A 17021-nucleotide genomic window follows, 5' to 3' on the forward strand; every position below is an offset into this window, starting at 1 on the left:
TACCACAAACAAAAGAACAAAAGAAAATGATAAATGATCACATGTACTTATGCTAGCTAGCAGGCCTAAGAATGTAAACTTCTGACCCCACGCCATATTGTCTAGTTACTTGGAGCTTTTCTCCCCCCACCCCCCAACAAGTATCTGAGGCCTGTAGAGGCAAGGCGAGTTGGTTGGCTTTTAAGCCTAGCCTGATGCTTCCTGAGACTAGCTGAAAATTTTGTTGAACCTCTGCAAAACTCTCCATTAACCTTCATGAGTCTTCCTTTTGCAACAGTTTTGCTTAGCTGTAGTAAGGCTAGATTTCACCTGCAGCATCAGACTATTGAAGGACTCTTCAGTGCACTTACTATGATTAACTCAGTCGTTAGTCAGCCTATAATATCCCCAGATAATTTTAAATTGAGTTGGAATCTCTCTCAAATGGCTGCACTTCAAAAACTTGCTTAGGGATGTAACCCTTAAGGGAGTAGAAAATGATTATCAGCACAATGTCTTTCTAAACAGGGAGAACACACTTTAGAAATTCTATTAACATAAATAGTGCTGAAATCCTAACGATGCATTTGCTTCCTAGAATGAAAGAAAAACTGTGCAGACTAAAACCCTGCTGAATTTGCTATGTAAATATAAATTTTTAATATTAAGCTTGGATATTCTACATCTAAATATTAAGTCAGTATTAAAGTGGGAGATAAACTGGGTGTGTCCTACACGTTGCCTGATCTGTTGATTGTGTATTTGTTATTTTGATTATTTAAGAATCACCACTTAACAAATTAACATTCTGAAATTTGGTAGGTCCTAATCCCCAAATCAGTCTCAACAGTAATTCTAACAAGATTAGGTGTGGAACATTGGCAGAACTCTGATTTTAGAAAAAAGCTTCTGAATTTACAATAGTTTTATTCACACATTTAGCAACCTTGCAAACACTCCAACTCAGCAAAGTAGCTAGAGATCATTCAGAATAAGCATCTGAGCACCCATATACTCACACCATGCCACGCAGAAAAATCTAAAGGGTTAGTTATCCTGGCATCTCTGAAGGCTCCCAGACCAGGACACAATTTAGGCCAGGACACAACTTTTATAATGTTACACAGACACCCACTCCTCCCAGTGCTTATTCAGTGGAGGTTTCATACCCTTTTCCTAATGTTCAGGTGCCCATAGGTTACTAGGCCTTTTACCTCATGCTTATTAGCATATACATCATTCTTGTGATCAGACATCTATTGCTGTTCCTAAATTTAAAAAAAATCTAAAGATGATATCAGTTAGCATCTTGTGTTTTCCTGTCAGAACTTTAGTCATTACAGCATTCTACCTTTATGATAGTTTATGATCTAGGGTTGCTCCCGGTTAGCTGCTTATGCTAAGGGTTTTGGGACCTTATGCCTTGATTCACTCAGCTAAGCTATTGTTGTACAGGCCTTGAGGCTTGTGAGCTCATAGCATTACTACTTAATTTGTACCTATAGGCTACATAGGAGTTCTCATACTGCTCCCAGCGTGGAGACCTTCTTGATTTCCCCCACTCCAGAGTTTCTCAAAGTCCTTTGCTTAGGCCAGAGCCAGTACTAACAAGTCCAGAATCCCCAAAAAGACATAAAAAAACTAACAAAACACCAGGCATACTTTTTAAAGACCGAGCCTCCTACAGACATAGGTTTTATACTCTGTCATAGTCAGCCCTGCGTCAGAAAAACAATAAAACAAACACTTCAGTGTTCTCCATTTTAATATCACGTTCATGAAAGATACAGACCTTGCTACTTTCATCCAGAGACCAGTAGGAAATTTGCACAAAGTTAGAAGGAGATATTATAGACTCAGACTGAGGCATGGTACCTCAACATCTCTGAAAATGAGGCCTCTTAGATTTCTGTTTTTCCTGCTTTGCTTTCTTCTTTGCTCTGTCCAGATATGCCCATCTTCCAACCATTTCTCACCTTCCTTTAATCCTGATGATGATGCATACCTAAAGATCACGTGCCTGCTTCTCTCCCTCAGTCAGTGAAATCATTAGTTCTCCTGGGCCTGCTTGACACTGTTAGTGTTTGTGTCTGTCATGCTAGTAAGATCCAGGAGGCATGGCTCAGCATTCATGTTGCACTCCCCTTCAGTACCTGGCCCAAGCCGGGGAAGCTAATTAATCTATCAGCAGACCAAATTCAGTGATGAATCCTGGTCACATGCCACTAAGGCATGTTGTGCATATGTGAAGAAGTATGATCCTTTTAAAGACAATGGTTTTCTACGAACATTCAGTCCCACTTCCCAATTGCAAGAGCTGTTGGAGGAAAGATGGCATAGTCTAGTGGGTAGGGCACTTGGTTTGGACTTGAGGGACTCGGATTTTGTTATTGGCTTTACTGCTGTCCTGTTGTATATCTTGGGAGAGTCACTTTACCACACTCTGTGCCTCTGTTTAACCTCCCACTTTTGTCTGTGTTTTCTGTTTAGACTGCAAGCTCTTCAAGGCAGGCACTGCCTCTTACCAGGTGTATGTATAGTGCCCAGCATAATGGGGTCACAATTAGAGCTGGTTGGGAATTTTCTGGCAAAATAGGGTTTCTCTGAAAAATGCCTATTTGTCAAACCTGAACTGTTTTGAGAAACCTGAATTTTCTGCTTGCTCGAATTTCCATCAGAACCCTGCCTGGTCTCCTGCTAGCTTGCCTGAAACTGCTCAGGAGACCAGATGCCCAGGGTCCATGGCTCTAAGACAGCCCCACCATACCAGCGCATCCAGTGTCCCAGTCATGGAGCTGAACTTGGCTTCCGGTTCTGCAGCAGAGAGACTGGAAGCCATGAGAACCTCTACCCAAGCAAGGGCTCTCAGGGATTCTCCTGGCTCCATGGCAGGGATCCTAGCTTCTGGGAAGAGCTTCCATGGTTCTAGGGCAGCCTCGTCTTGTGGATTTCCCCAGACGAGGAACCCCAGAGCCTCAAGATTCCCAGGCAAATTATCTCGTCGTGCTGCCTGACTCCTGAACAACCAATCCTGGGAACGAGTTGGCCCAGGAATTTGGAGGCTCTGGGGCTATCAGCCCTCAAGCAGTCTGCAAGGTGCAGCTGCCCTGTAGGCACAGACTTTTGGAGCCTCAGCAATTGTGGACTGAAATTCAGACAGTGGTGAAACTGACAAGAATGTCCATTTCAGTTTGCAGCTATCATGTATTCATGTTTCTGAAGTGATTCCCTCCTCCTCTCCCCAATTTCTGGTTCACATGAAATTTAAAACAAAAAAAAACAGCAACAACTTTATTTCAGATCATAACTAAATCAGATTTAATCTAGCAAGATTTCTCCTGAACTGGAAGTCCAGCTCTAATCATGATGTTGCCTGGAGCTTCTAGTGATACAAATAATACTAAAAGAGAGGAGTTGGAAAGTGTCAATATTGTGTATTAAAAATGTGGAGCTTCATGTCTCTAATTGGTTAGTAAAACTGTTTAGGAGATGGAAATGTTCAGAAGGAGGGCAAAGAAGATGTTCACTTTATTCATAACTGCTCAGAAATGGGGAAGGATGTCACTGTTTAACTATGGCAATAGAAGAAAAGAAAAAACTAAGGAAAGTGGAGGGTTAGTTTCCATGAGATAAGGGGAAGAGTTTAGCTTTATTTGTCAGAAAAATGTTTGAATGTAAAACAATGGGAATTTTGAGACACTTAGTCAAAAATATATCTGCTGATTTGTGGGAGGATATATTCAAAGAAAAAAATACACCCAGCTAATTGCATCCAATTGTACCTTAATCACTCACCATTATATATGTCCCCTCTCAGTTAGTCACATTGATAAAATGTCACTTAAAGACAATCATACTAACATCCTATCAAGCCTACTCCCACATAGCGCCTAGCATTCAGTCAATCCCCATGACAGTGATATTCCTCATCACAGATGCTCACCGTAATTCATTCATTTTGTATTAGCTAATTACCATCCTGTGTGTTTTAACCACAGTAGTTCAGGCGAATGATTATAGGAAGTAATTCAGTCAGGATTCCTGGGTTCTATTTCTTCCTCTGTCATTCACTCACCATATGATCTTGAGCATGTCTCTTAATTTCTCTATAGTTCAGCATGCCAATCTGGAAAATGGTCATAGTAATACTTTCATCTCTCACAAGGATGCTGTGAGCATGAATGTTTGTAAAGCAGTTTGTAATTATCAGGTAACATCTTTCATAATAGATCGTAACACACTATTATAAGATCAGTGAGTAAAGTATAATGTATGCTGTTAGTATAGCCAATCCTCCTTGGGACTGATTCAATCCACTTATTGATTAAACCAATAGTTTTCCTTTTAAAAACAGTCTTCTCAAATTCTTGAAAAAAAAAATTGGGGTTTAAGATACAAGTCCAGTTCATTAGAAATGTCCATTAATTTTAAAATCAGACTTTGATTGCACTTTCAAGGTTCAGTATTCATCAGGCATTAATCATATTTGGTAATGCGTTCTCTGTCTGTCACAGAGCTATTCTTACTCAACATGAATGAGGGTAGCAGAATTTAGCCCTAAAGGCGTGCAGACAAAACAGAATCACTCTGTCAACTAGGAAACCACTTTTAACTGGAGATATTGTAGTTGTATCAGTCAATGCTTGAATTGTTCTAGCAAAATAAAATCTTCAGATAATGTCGTCAGAACGGTTTTTCATTTTCATTGGTATTTGTGTGTAGGGGGGTGATACAAAAGTTCTTCCTTGACCTACGAAAACTTACCTGAAACTGTAGGTCACGAAAACTAGAAGGGGTGTAGTTTGGTACCCAAGAAGGTTTGGGTACCTTTTCACATATCGCCATCCACACAAATCAACAGGTAGAAATATTTTAGGACTATCTAGGAGGAGAACAGATTCAGAAGATGGCAGGTGTGGGAGGTGTGAATGGGGAAGGGAGGATATGCTGGAAGAATGCAGAGATGGCCCCATCTTGTGTTCTTGTCCTCCCATTAGCCAGCCAGAGGGAGAGGGAATTGACTGGCTCCTTGCTTCTGCACTTAATAGCTTAAACCCTTTCATGGGGTATTTGTGTGTTCTCACTCCACTTTAGCTGACCAACCCAGCCTGCCTGTTGCTGTAGTTTAGAAGCAGTATTCTGAAGATGCTGCGTGCACCCATTGCCTCTTTTGAGGGTCAGGAAGGATTTTTTTTCCCATTGAGGCCAAATTGGCAGTAGCTTGGTGGTTAGTATCATTTAGGTACAGGTAAATTAAATAGGAGTAGGACTTAAAAATAACATTAGTAAATTTGTATTACTTTTTAATTTATTGCAAATTTCAGCCAGTGTCCAATATGGATAAAAAGTTAAAAGGGTCAATTCCCAGGACAAAAGAGATGGGATTTTGCTGGTGGACCTTGGGCCTATGGAAAAAGCGGGACCTGAAGTCTTCGCAGACTGAGGGCCTGTTTTTGGTGCCCTCTGTCCCCTTCACAGGGTACCAAGAGTTATGGTAGGAGCCCTATAACTCCACACTAGACCTGCATAAATGCCTGATATGAGAGAGGCAGGGCAGACATTACCAATCTCCAGAGTTCATAAAGTTGTCACCTGCAGATTAAATCCTATTTCTGCATCTGTCCTCCTTTTTCCTGTGTCCTGATCAATACCTCTTACTCAAAGGTAATGCTATATATATGTCATCTTTGCTAGGAAATGGAAGAAACCTGTAGGAAGATGCATGAGCTGTGAGCACAGAGTATTTACCCCCCTGTTCATCTATTCTGGTAGGTGACTATAAACATTAAATGGCTAGTTTTGATGTGTATACTTCACGTCCATTATCTAGTCAAGCACAAATTTTCAACTGGGTTCAGGTGAAACATGTAAACTTTGGCAGTTGTGCCACTATAACGCTAGTGCAGGGAGCCTTCTGCTTTTGAATTAGCTTGGGATAAAAATACTATGCTTTTTGGATATGGGCTCTGGGTGTTTCAGGAAAAAGACCCATTATGATTATATTTTTGTCTTTTAAGAGGGACTCGTTTCCACTTCTATTATTTCAGTGGGCTGTATGTTTAAATCTGTTTTTATATGAAAAGTTGAACTCATACAGGAATTTGGAAAGGTAGCATTTGAGATACCAGTGTTAATCCTGCTCTTTATTTCACAGTGAACTGTAATTGGACAGTAACTTTTCTTAATATTCTATTTATGTTCACTTACTCTACTGGGTACTTCACAAATCTGAAATGATAAAGCTACTGTAAATATTTCCCAGTCTCAAAACCATTCTGTTCTATTCCAGTCATGGAACTGAAGTCCCTAGCACACCTGAATTGTTTCTTCAGGGTGAGTAGTATAAGGAATTAAAATATGTATCTTTCTTGAAGAAATATTTTCATAATTTTAAAGTATTGGAGCATAGCAATATGCTTTAAACTATTTCTTAGCATTTTTCATTGTGAATCAAGAGAGTTGGCCTCAAGAGGAAGTGACTTTTCTAGACTCTGAGCCAATGCAAGCAAGATATGTTGGGAAGAAAAAAATTTGGTTGATAGGAAGTTTGATGTGTTTCTCAAACACTATGTAGCGCTTTGCCAACTGGGAGATTACAATATGAATCGTAACCCAAAGGTCGGTGAATGGAGTGATCTCTAGCTGCAAACATGATTCTAAGTTGCTTGCATGCCTTAGGCTCAATTGTGAGCCTGCCTGGGCAACCATTCAAGGAAGTAAGGAATCATAAGGAGTCCAATTACTCCTCTGTGACATGCCCATGTTGTCAGATCCTGTGTGGAGAATAAGTGAGGAAGCAGCCACTGGCAGACCACTACTCCCACCCTCTATATAACTGAGAAGAGAGCTGGCTAGGAGAGAGAAGGAGTAGACAGCACTTTAGCTCCAACGTTCTGGCCATCACAGAGCAGGAGGCAAGCAGGATCAGCAAATGGGCTGGCACAGATTACTTCCCCCTGAAACACAAAGGAAGCAGGTAGCAGACACTAACTGAGTGACTTGTGTTCTGGCCCTGATCCCAGGGCTGTGCCCTTTTGTTTGGGTTGGATTGCACAGTAGCCCAATGTGTTTAGAGGAGTCAGGCCAAATGAAATCACAACTATAGCCACTGTCTGCATTGCATTAGAAGATGGTAGAAGAAATCAGAGAATATTCACTGTTGTGTGTATTTGTCAGAAGTACAGAGTAAATCTCACCAAAGGGGTAAAATGCTGGCATAGAGTTGATTTGGTACCTGGAAGCAGGTTAACATACTGAGCTTCAGGATACTTAGAGTGGGATTCATAAAGGGGACTTGGATGCCTAAGAGAATTTTACATCCTCAAAACTCCTTGTGAGTTGCCACCTAACCCTATAGTCTCATAAACTAATGAGTCACATATGTTTCCACTGGTGAAGTTACCAAGGTGCCTACATTTCTGCTGTTGCATATGTGCACAGTTGCCTCTGTCCTGACCCGTGTTCCCTCTAAGCTGCGTAGTTGAGCGGCTGCCCAGGAGAAAGTCAAGTGTTGTGCAGTTGATTAGCAGAGCATGCATATCTGGCAGTGTGTGTTCAGTTGCTTCCAGGACCCTCCTGCTGGCTGTGTGGAACTGGGGGAGGGGGTACTGATGTCAAGCTGTCCCCCTCCCCCCATCCCTGTACCCCATTTCCACAAAGCAGGGGAGAGGGGACAGCTTGGCTCAGAACTCAAAGCTGCTGCAGTCTGAGGTCTGAATGGAGAGTGAATAAGTGCCTTTCTTAAAGAGACAGCACACAATTTCTGAGACTTCCCCAGCAGCCTGCTCACACTATCTCTGTCTCTTTCTCCGTCTGTCCCTGTCTCTGACCATGTATCCCATCTCCACAGACAGGGGGAGGGAAGACAGGGCTCAGGACAGAGGAGGAGAGCTTTCAGTGAATGCCTTAAAGAAAGCACATGGCATCTCTCAGAAATTTCCCCAACAGCCAGCACGCACACTGTCTGTAGTGCGTGCTCTCACTCACACACACACACACTCATCTCCCAACACATACTTGTATTATTATTATTGTTCCTTCTTGGTACTTCCTGCAATGCACATATATTCTCTGTAATTTTATTCTTTCAAAGTGTGTTATTTTAATGTTTTGATTTGTCTATGGATTTCATATTTTTTATTTCTCTTACATTCAAATTTAATTCTTTGAGTAGTGAGTTCTAAAATGCCTAACCTGTCCTGGCTGGAGTAATTATCCCTATAGTAACTTTTTCAAAATATATATTGTATATAGCTTTCTTTTGTTTCTACTGGTGGCGCACACACCTTGGTACACATAACAAAATTTATTTCGCACATGGATGGAAAAAATTAGAGGGAACATTGGTCCTGACATCTGGCAGCTCACCACCTAACTCATAAGTCCCAATGGGATTCACAAAGTAGGTGTTCCCCCATCTATTTTGGCTGTGAGGTCTGATCCGGTAGCTGTGTCAGAGGCTAACTTATAGCATGTCTACCAAATTGGGCCCTGCACAAAACACAGCCAGAGTAGGAGGTGTACATTTTATGCCCAATAGCCCAGTTTTTAGAGCAGTCACCTAGGATGTGGGAGACCTGCTTTCAGATTTTCCTTCCACCTGATGTGGAGCAGAACTCAGCTCTCCTACCTCCTGCTAAGCGTCCTAAAAATGGGGCTAACGGGGTATTCTGGTATGCGTTTCTTAACTCTCCTACTGAACTTATTCCACTTTGTGTACAATACTTAAATAGTCAGTAGAAGAGGGACTAGAACCTGAGTCTCCTCCCTCCTAGGGGATACGCTAATCACTGGGCTCTTGCATCAATTGACCAAGTATTTTAAACAAAGTGGAACATCTTCAACAGGAAAGACCCACCCCAGAATAGTCCAGTGGTTAAGACATACATCAGGAAGGTGGGAGACCTGGAAATCCCTGCTCAACATCAGGTGGAAGGAGATTTGAATCCTAGTCTCCTGGTGAGATCTCTAACCACTGGGCTATTTGGTATAGGGGAGAGGCATCACAGCAGTGAATCCCAAGTAGAAGGAGATGCCTCTCTCTGGCCTGGAGTTAGCCACCTAGCTTACTTAGAGTTGGAAAAGGTACAGGTACAGAGAAGGGCAACAAAAATGAGTGGAGGTATGGAACAGTTTCCACAGGAGGAGAGATTAAGAAGACTAAGACTGTTCATCTTAGAAAAGAGACAACGAAGGGGGGATATGATAGAGATCTATGAAATCATGAATGATATGGAAAAAGTGAATAAGGAAGTTATTTACCCTTTAACATAACACAAGAACCAGGGATTGCTAAATGAGATTAATAGGCACCAGGTATAAATCAGACAACGAAGTACTACTTCATTCGATGCACAGTCAACCTGTGGGACTTGTTGCCAGAGGATATTGTGAAGGCAGAAGTAAAACTGGATTTAAAAAAGAATTAGATAAGTTCATGGAGGATAGGTTCGTCAGTGGCTATTAGCCAAGATGGTAAGGGATGTAAACCTGTGCTATGGGTGTCCCTAAATCTCTGACTGCTAGAAGCTGGGAAGGGATAACAGGGGATGGATCACTTGAGAATTGCTCTGTTCTGTTTGTTCCCTCTGAAACATCTGGCACTGGCAGCTGTCAGAACACAGGATACTGGGCTAGATGGACCATTGGTCTGACCCAGTATGACCCTTCTTATGTTCATAAGGTGTCCCTCAGTATTGCCTACTGGCTAGCTTACGGGGCTTCCACTCAGTTAACTGGTTTCAGTTAATCCCTTTTTTAGGCACCCAATGCTTTCCATGCATTGTATAGGGAGCCTGGCTCTCTAAACATTAGGAACTGCAACAGTCAGCTTAAGATCCCCCTTGTGAACCACACCATTAGTACCTTTCTGTGTTGAATGTGGTATGCAAAAAGTGGTGGAAAAGAGGCGGGGAGAAAGCTTGGTTTTAAAACAATTTGCAACTTGTTTTGTTTTGAACAATTTGAGGGCCTCATAGATGGCAGGAGAAATTAGCAGAGAGAGAGAACAAATGCATATCAGATGTAAGATGTCTGCTAAAAATCTGTTTTGATTTGGCCATGTTATAACATGTTTTATTGTAATTTCAGTTATTATTGCACATGCATAATAGTGTCTTAAACGTTGGTGTTTTCTTAAATGATCTCAGAATGTTCAACTGTCACTATGTAAGTGTCTGTATCCAAACTGTGTGAAATTTTTCATCATAAGACTAACATTTTTTTTAAATTAGTCTTTGAAATTATCTGTGGAATGAGACATGGTTTCAAAGAAGGCATTGTTTTGTGGAAGGAATGTTCTGCTGCTGCCTAGCAAATAGTTCCACAATATGGAATCTTGTTAGTCTTGTTTTTTCTTTAAACTAGGATCTTGAATAACAGCACTACTGTGAAACTATTCAGTTTGCAAAGTGAAGCTTCTAGCACAGTCTTAAATATTCCCCCTTATGTTCATTGCAAAACAGGGGCAGTTCCTCAGTTGGTGCAACTTGTCATAGCTCCAATGAAGTCAATTTACATCAGCTGAAGAGCTTCCCAATAAATAATGTTACAGACAAAATACACAAATTGATGAGAGAGCTTTTCAGTTGGATTAGAATTACTGGTGGGAATTCAGAGTGTAGGGAAGGCACAATTCATAGAATCATAGGACTAGAAGGGACCTTGAGAGGCCATCTAGTCCATTCCCCATAGCTCATGGCAAGATTAAGCATTATCTAGACCATCCCTGACAGGTGTTTGTCTAATCTGCTCTTCAAAATCGTCAATGATGGAGATTCCACAACCTCCCCATGCAATTTATTCCAGTGCTTAACCACCCTGACAGTTAGGAAGTTTTTCCTAATGGCCAACCCAAACATTGCTTGGTATTCTCAACTTTCCTCTTAATCACTGCATATTCTACTTGTGGTGTTCTGTGCAACATATAATTATCTATGAAGGCAAGTTACTGTAAAATGAAGACTTCCTCCTGTTGTGTTATGTAATCAGCAGATTCCACAGAAGTAAAGAAGCTCATTGACAGAAATATTTTGAAGCAGATTAATAAATATGTTTGCAGAAATGAAGTAGACAGCATGACAGCAGCTGTTCCAATTAACCTTCTTCTGATGATGTTCATCTATAATATTACTGTTACATGACATCAATGTGTTATTAATGAATTAGAAAAAATGACCCTAGCTCTTGGACTCTTAAACTCCCAGTATTACGAATTAGCTTTGCATGTAATCCAATGAAAAACCATGCTATTTATTGTGTGTAAACTCTATATATCAGAGCTAGTATTAGCTATTTTTTCAGTCCTTGAGTTTATGCTTCACTGCACTCATGTGCTGTAGTTACGAATTTTTGTGTGTCTATGTTCAGAATGAGAACACTTACAGAAGAAGCTTCCTCTTTCAATTTCAATGATTGCTTATAATGATACATAATTAAACCTTTCCTGAGCTAGAGCCAATGGAAAAGTATTTGGAGGAAATGAAGCAGACACTTTTGTTTTGCACAAATTCTCAGACTGGCTGCCTACTTAGAAGCCTGCTTTCTACCATCTATAATTTCAGTATTAGAGCTGGGGAAAAGTTTGAATGTTGCTTTATGAAAATTTCTAGCTAAACCAATAGTTCTTGCACACCAATTATTCTGGCAGAGCTGGTGCTAAAGTTTATGAGGTCCTGTGTTAAATTAGATGTGCAGATGCAAAGCAGATTTTTCCGAAACTATATGGCACATTTTGTGGGATGGGATACGGAAAAGGAGGTCCACAGGTGGATTTGATTACTTTAGAGGGATGAGGATTCCTATCACTGAGGATCTAGCGATGGAGATTATCAGCTGGTGGAGGAGCAGGGATTAGGTTTTTGTGGAACCAGTGTGGGTTAAAACCCACAGTTAATCTATCAGAGTGGGAGAATCATATCAGCAAGGTCAAATAATAGGTACCTCTGGGAAGTGTGGGTGGGTGAGTAGTAAAGTGAGATGACCAAAAGCATGGAATCTATGAAATTGCAGTTACTCCAGTCTTAAAGCTGCCATTGGTTCCAAGTATCATCACTTTCTCTAGATTTGTAGATTTTTAAAGCCAGAAGGGACCATTACAATCATCTTGTCTGACCTCCTGCAGAGAACATGACCCAACATTTTCTGTGTCGAGCCTACAATGGGGCTAGAACATCTTTTAGAAAGACATCCAGTCTTGATTTAAACTTGATTTCTAACATCACCAGCATTTGGAGAATTTTGCTGACACTTTGTTTCAATGTAGAGGTTATTTCTCAAAGCATGATACTGTTCATATTTGATGAACAAGGTAAAAACAGGTGTGAGTCATATTAAGGGCCATGCTTTTGGATATTCAACAAAACAATAATTCATACTAACTGCATTTGAAGAGAGTGAGGGATGTAATAAGTTGCCCTTTTCATTCAGGAATTTCAAAACATTGTATAAACACTGATTAAGTCTTACAACCGCATATCGATGCTACGGATGTGGAAAATGAGACGGAGTGGTCAAGGACTACATTTTCAAAAATGACTAGTGCTTTTGAATGTCTTAGCAAGTCATGTGATCCAAAATTTTCAAAAGTGACTGGATATTTTGGGTGCCCATCTTAATGGGACCTGATTTTCAGCAGGGAGGTTATTAACATTTTCTGAAGATTAGACACCTTTAAGAACATAAGAACAGCCATACTGGGTCAGACCAAAGGTCCATTTAGCCCAGTATCATATCTTTCAACAGGAGCCAATGCCAGATGCCCTAGAGGGAATGAATAGAACAGGTAATCATCAAGTGATCCATCCCCTGTTGCCAATTCTCAGCTTATGGCAAACAGAGGCTAGGGACATCCCTGCCCATCCTGGCTACTAGCCATTGATTGACCTATCCTCCATGAATTTAGCTAGGTCTCTTTTGAAACCTGTTATAGTCTTGGCCTTCACAACATCCTCTGGCAAAGAGTTCCACAGGTTAACTGTGTGTTGTGTGAAAAAAACCTTCCTTTTGTTTGTTTTAAACCTGCTGCCTATTAATTTCATTTGGTGACTCCTAGTTCTTGTGTTATAAGAAAGAGTAAGGCAGTATATTCCTGAGGTACAATGCTGGGAGCTGGGGGGTTCAGCTGGTGCCTTTGTCTGTGTGATTCATGAGTGGCTCTGGGAGCATTCATGCAATCTAGCTGGGGGGTGGGGGCTCCACATGCTGTTGTGCTGAGTGACCACAGCTCCTGGAGTGCTTTGCTGCTTGTCACTAGCAAGGCATTTTGAGAGACCTCCAAAGCCAGAGAGTTAAGGGGACACAGCAGTCCCACAGTCCCAAGTTGCACACTGGGGGATTCCATCACACTATGGATTTATATGGAGGCTATATGATATTTTCTATTTTATTATCTATCCCTTTTCTTAATTAGCACTTTTTTTTTTAGCTTTTTTGACTATCACTCCAAGATCTCTTTCTTTGAGTGATAAAAGCTAATTTAGATCCCTTCATTTTATATGTATAGTTGGGATTATGTTTTCCAATGTGGACTACTTTGCATTCATCAACACTGAATTTCATCTGCCATTTTGTTGCCCAGTCACCCAGTTTTGTGAGGTCGCTTTGTAGCTCTTCACAGTCTGCTTTGGACTTAACAGTCTTGAGTAGTTTTGTATCATCTGCAAATTTTGGAACCACACTATTTACCTCTTGAGGCATCTCAAATGGACATCCAAAATCTCTAATCATATTTGAAAATTTAGGCTTGTACGACTTGCCAAAGCATGAACAGCAATGCAGTGACTGAGTTAGTAATAAACCCTAGCACTCCTAATGCTTAGTTAGTTCCACAGGCAATCCATTTGTCATTTTTATGTTTTCTAACTAGTTAGTTCCTGCCCTTCTGCAAGATTTCTCTAGCACCAAGGTATGAATTGTTTTGAGCGGGTTTTTTTGGAAGGTTTGGCTCCCATCTGTTGTGTGAGCTCTAACTTTTCCTCGTTATAAAACACATCAGCTCATTAGGAAAATCAGATTCAGCAAGTAAAAATGTCTCCAAGCAGAGAATATTTACCCTTTTATTTTCAGTTTCTCCCTTCCAAAGTAATGCAGAACTTTTATTCTACTTTCCATTGAAGTAAGGGAGGGGAACAAAACACCCAAACTTACTGCATAAGCAGCACTTCTCTGCCATTTTGCAGAAGGAACAAAACAATAAAGTCATTTCGTTTTATGTGCGGATACAAGAAGGTTGATGAGAAACAGGTGGCTTGATATGCCACAGCTGTGTGGAGCATTGCTCTCTCTTCTTTGTCTAGCCAGTGGCTGCAATCTGTAGTTGAAGAGGCTGCTGTTGTCTTTTAAATTGAAAGCAATTGCACTGTAAGAATTGTATCCCTGCAATTTTGATTGTCAGGCATCATCTCTAGGGACATGCTTCATGTAGAAAAAACATTTGTTTATTTTTGTTGTTTTTTTTTGTATTGGAGGGTTGTCTGTTTGTTTTGATCATTTTATAAATGCAACATAGCACAAGAGTGAAGACCTGAGTGTGTATGCTAGAATTAAATAGGTTTTTTTTTTCAAGCTTTTAAGGCACTTTCCTGTCTTCCAGATTCTTCTTCTTCCCCTTCCCACCCCTCAGTGGGTTATAGTGCTGCAACCACGGATATACAATAAAGGCTAGATTCACAGTTGGTCATTGAACTGCCAATTTAGATACCTAGCCCCAACATTTAGGTACCACTCGCATTCACAAAGCCACTGCTTCTTTGCTGTGTAACCATGTAGGCACCAAAGTTTCCACCAGTAAAGTCTCTTAGGCACCTGCATTCCAGCAACATGGTATGTGCAGATCTGTCTAAATCCTGACAGTACCAGGAAGTTTGGTGCCTAACTAGCCACTAAACCCATGTGAGATTCGGTAGGCATCCCACCCCACCCTGCTTATTTTGCCTATGGGGCCTGAAGGGGACTTTGGGACCTCAGGGCATGCCTAAATGTGCACAAAAGAAGCCAGAGGAAGAGAGATGGCTATGTCCTCCTCTTAAACTTTATCCTACTGGTTAAAGCACTCAATGAGGCTTTCAGAGACTGAGGTTCAAATGTCCACATTACCTGATGTAGAGCAGGGACCTGAATCCATATCTCCCACCTGAATGCTCTAACCACTCAAATTATGGGATATGCTGGGATGGGTCTTTCTCAGTCTTTCTTGTTGAAGCTATGCCACTGTGCATTACAAAAAAAAAAAAAAATCATTGGAGCAGGGTGACTGGAACCTGGGCCTCCCGCCTCCCAGGTGAGTATTCTAGATGCAGGGAGATAGTATAGAGTGGAACAGCTTCAATAGGAGAGCTTAAAACACCCTAAGGCACTCACCTTGCTCCACATCAGGTCAAGGGGATTTCTCAGTGAGTTTTCTAACTACTGGGCCATTAGGTATAAGGGAGGCACCACCACACCATTTGTCTTTTGGTGAACAACTAACCTGGCTTAGGAGCCTAACTCTAGGAGAGGATTCATGGCTGTGAATCCTAAGTGGAAATAGGCATCTTTCTCTAGTCTGGGGTTAGGCGCCTCACTCCTAAGGGACGCGTTTGACATCTCCTTAGCATTTCCCACAGGGTAGCATAAGTGGCTCCCTGCTCAGGATGCTGACTTCTGGGAATCTAGGTGCCTATCTCTCCCCATGCCTTGTGTAGGGAGTTTAGCTGCCTAATGTGGGCTGTGAATTCCACTAGGCAGCAGGGTACCTGAAAGTCAGGCATTGCAAAGCCTAAGAGTATATCTACACTTGTGGTTGTATACATGACCAAGTGTGGGCTTATGCCATAGCTCTCTATTGTCCACTCTTAATCCCCAGAAGCCCTGAAGGTGAGATAGAGGGTAAGTAAGCTGTGACTCCTGAGGAATGTGGGTAAATACATACTTCAGGCTGTGGCACTGCCCTGTTCTTGTGCCAGTTTTCAATGTGGATGGGGATAAAGGCATATACCAAGCCTCAAATTTCAATATTCCTCCACCTTCATTCTCACAATGCACTGCACCCTTTTCTTCCCGACCCTTACCTAATCTATAAAGGTCCTTGACCTCCTGTTCTCACTGGTAGTAACGAGATGTGCTGACCACATCAGAACAGCTTTCCACTGCACTCTTTGCTGACCGGGACAGGTGAAAATGGATCTGCTCTGATAGCAGCTACTTGGCCAGCTGATCACACTTGGGTGCTGACCAGTGTGTGTTATCAGAGAATGCCATCCTCAATGACATCTCCTGGAGTGGCAGAAACATTGACCTGTATCAGGAACCTTCAGAGACTGGAGCAGGCAGGGCATTGAGCATATTCTAGCCCAGTGCATGAACATATCAAGTACTTGAGTGCATGAACATACCAGTACACGAAGGCCAAAGGCTCAGACTTTGGGAGGGATCATCATACATGCCCCTTCTAGGAGGCGCTTGACCAGGTGCTGTACAAAAGGCACCCAGTACAAAGCCTGAAGTGGATTCCCTGCAGCCTTATTTTCCAGGATGCTGATGAGGGCTAGGACAAAGCAATGGCAGTGGCCATGAAGGATGCCCCAAAAGACCTGGAGGACAAGTAGTAAGTGATTCTGTACCTGTACTTGGAGGAGACAGTTGAGGAAGCCATTCCCCACCCTCCTGATGGACCCGAGGAAGACCCCGAGCCGTGGCAGGAATCAGAACCTGAGGCTGCTAAGTTACAGTGGGCCATAGTCATCAATATCCCTCTTGCTCTGGGGCTGCATTCCTGATTTTAAGATCAAGGACATTTGAAATACTGTGCAATGACTTTTCCTCCCTGAATAATATGTCATGCATTGCTATATCTCTGTGTGTTTGAACTGCAGTGCTGAAGCCCATGGCATTGTCATGCTCTATCCCCTTATCAAACTCCTCCAAATTTCCTTCATCTATTCAGCCACTGCTCAAGTCTAGCCTAAAATGGTCCCCAAGCAAGACACAGTTATAAACAGGGGTCAGCACCACCATTTTGCATGATGGACACTTGACAAAATTGCCATACTTAGTGACGGACATGG

Source organism: Chelonoidis abingdonii, chromosome 2, assembly GCF_003597395.2.
Source record: "Chelonoidis abingdonii isolate Lonesome George chromosome 2, CheloAbing_2.0, whole genome shotgun sequence".
NCBI lineage: Eukaryota > Metazoa > Chordata > Testudines > Testudinidae > Chelonoidis > Chelonoidis abingdonii.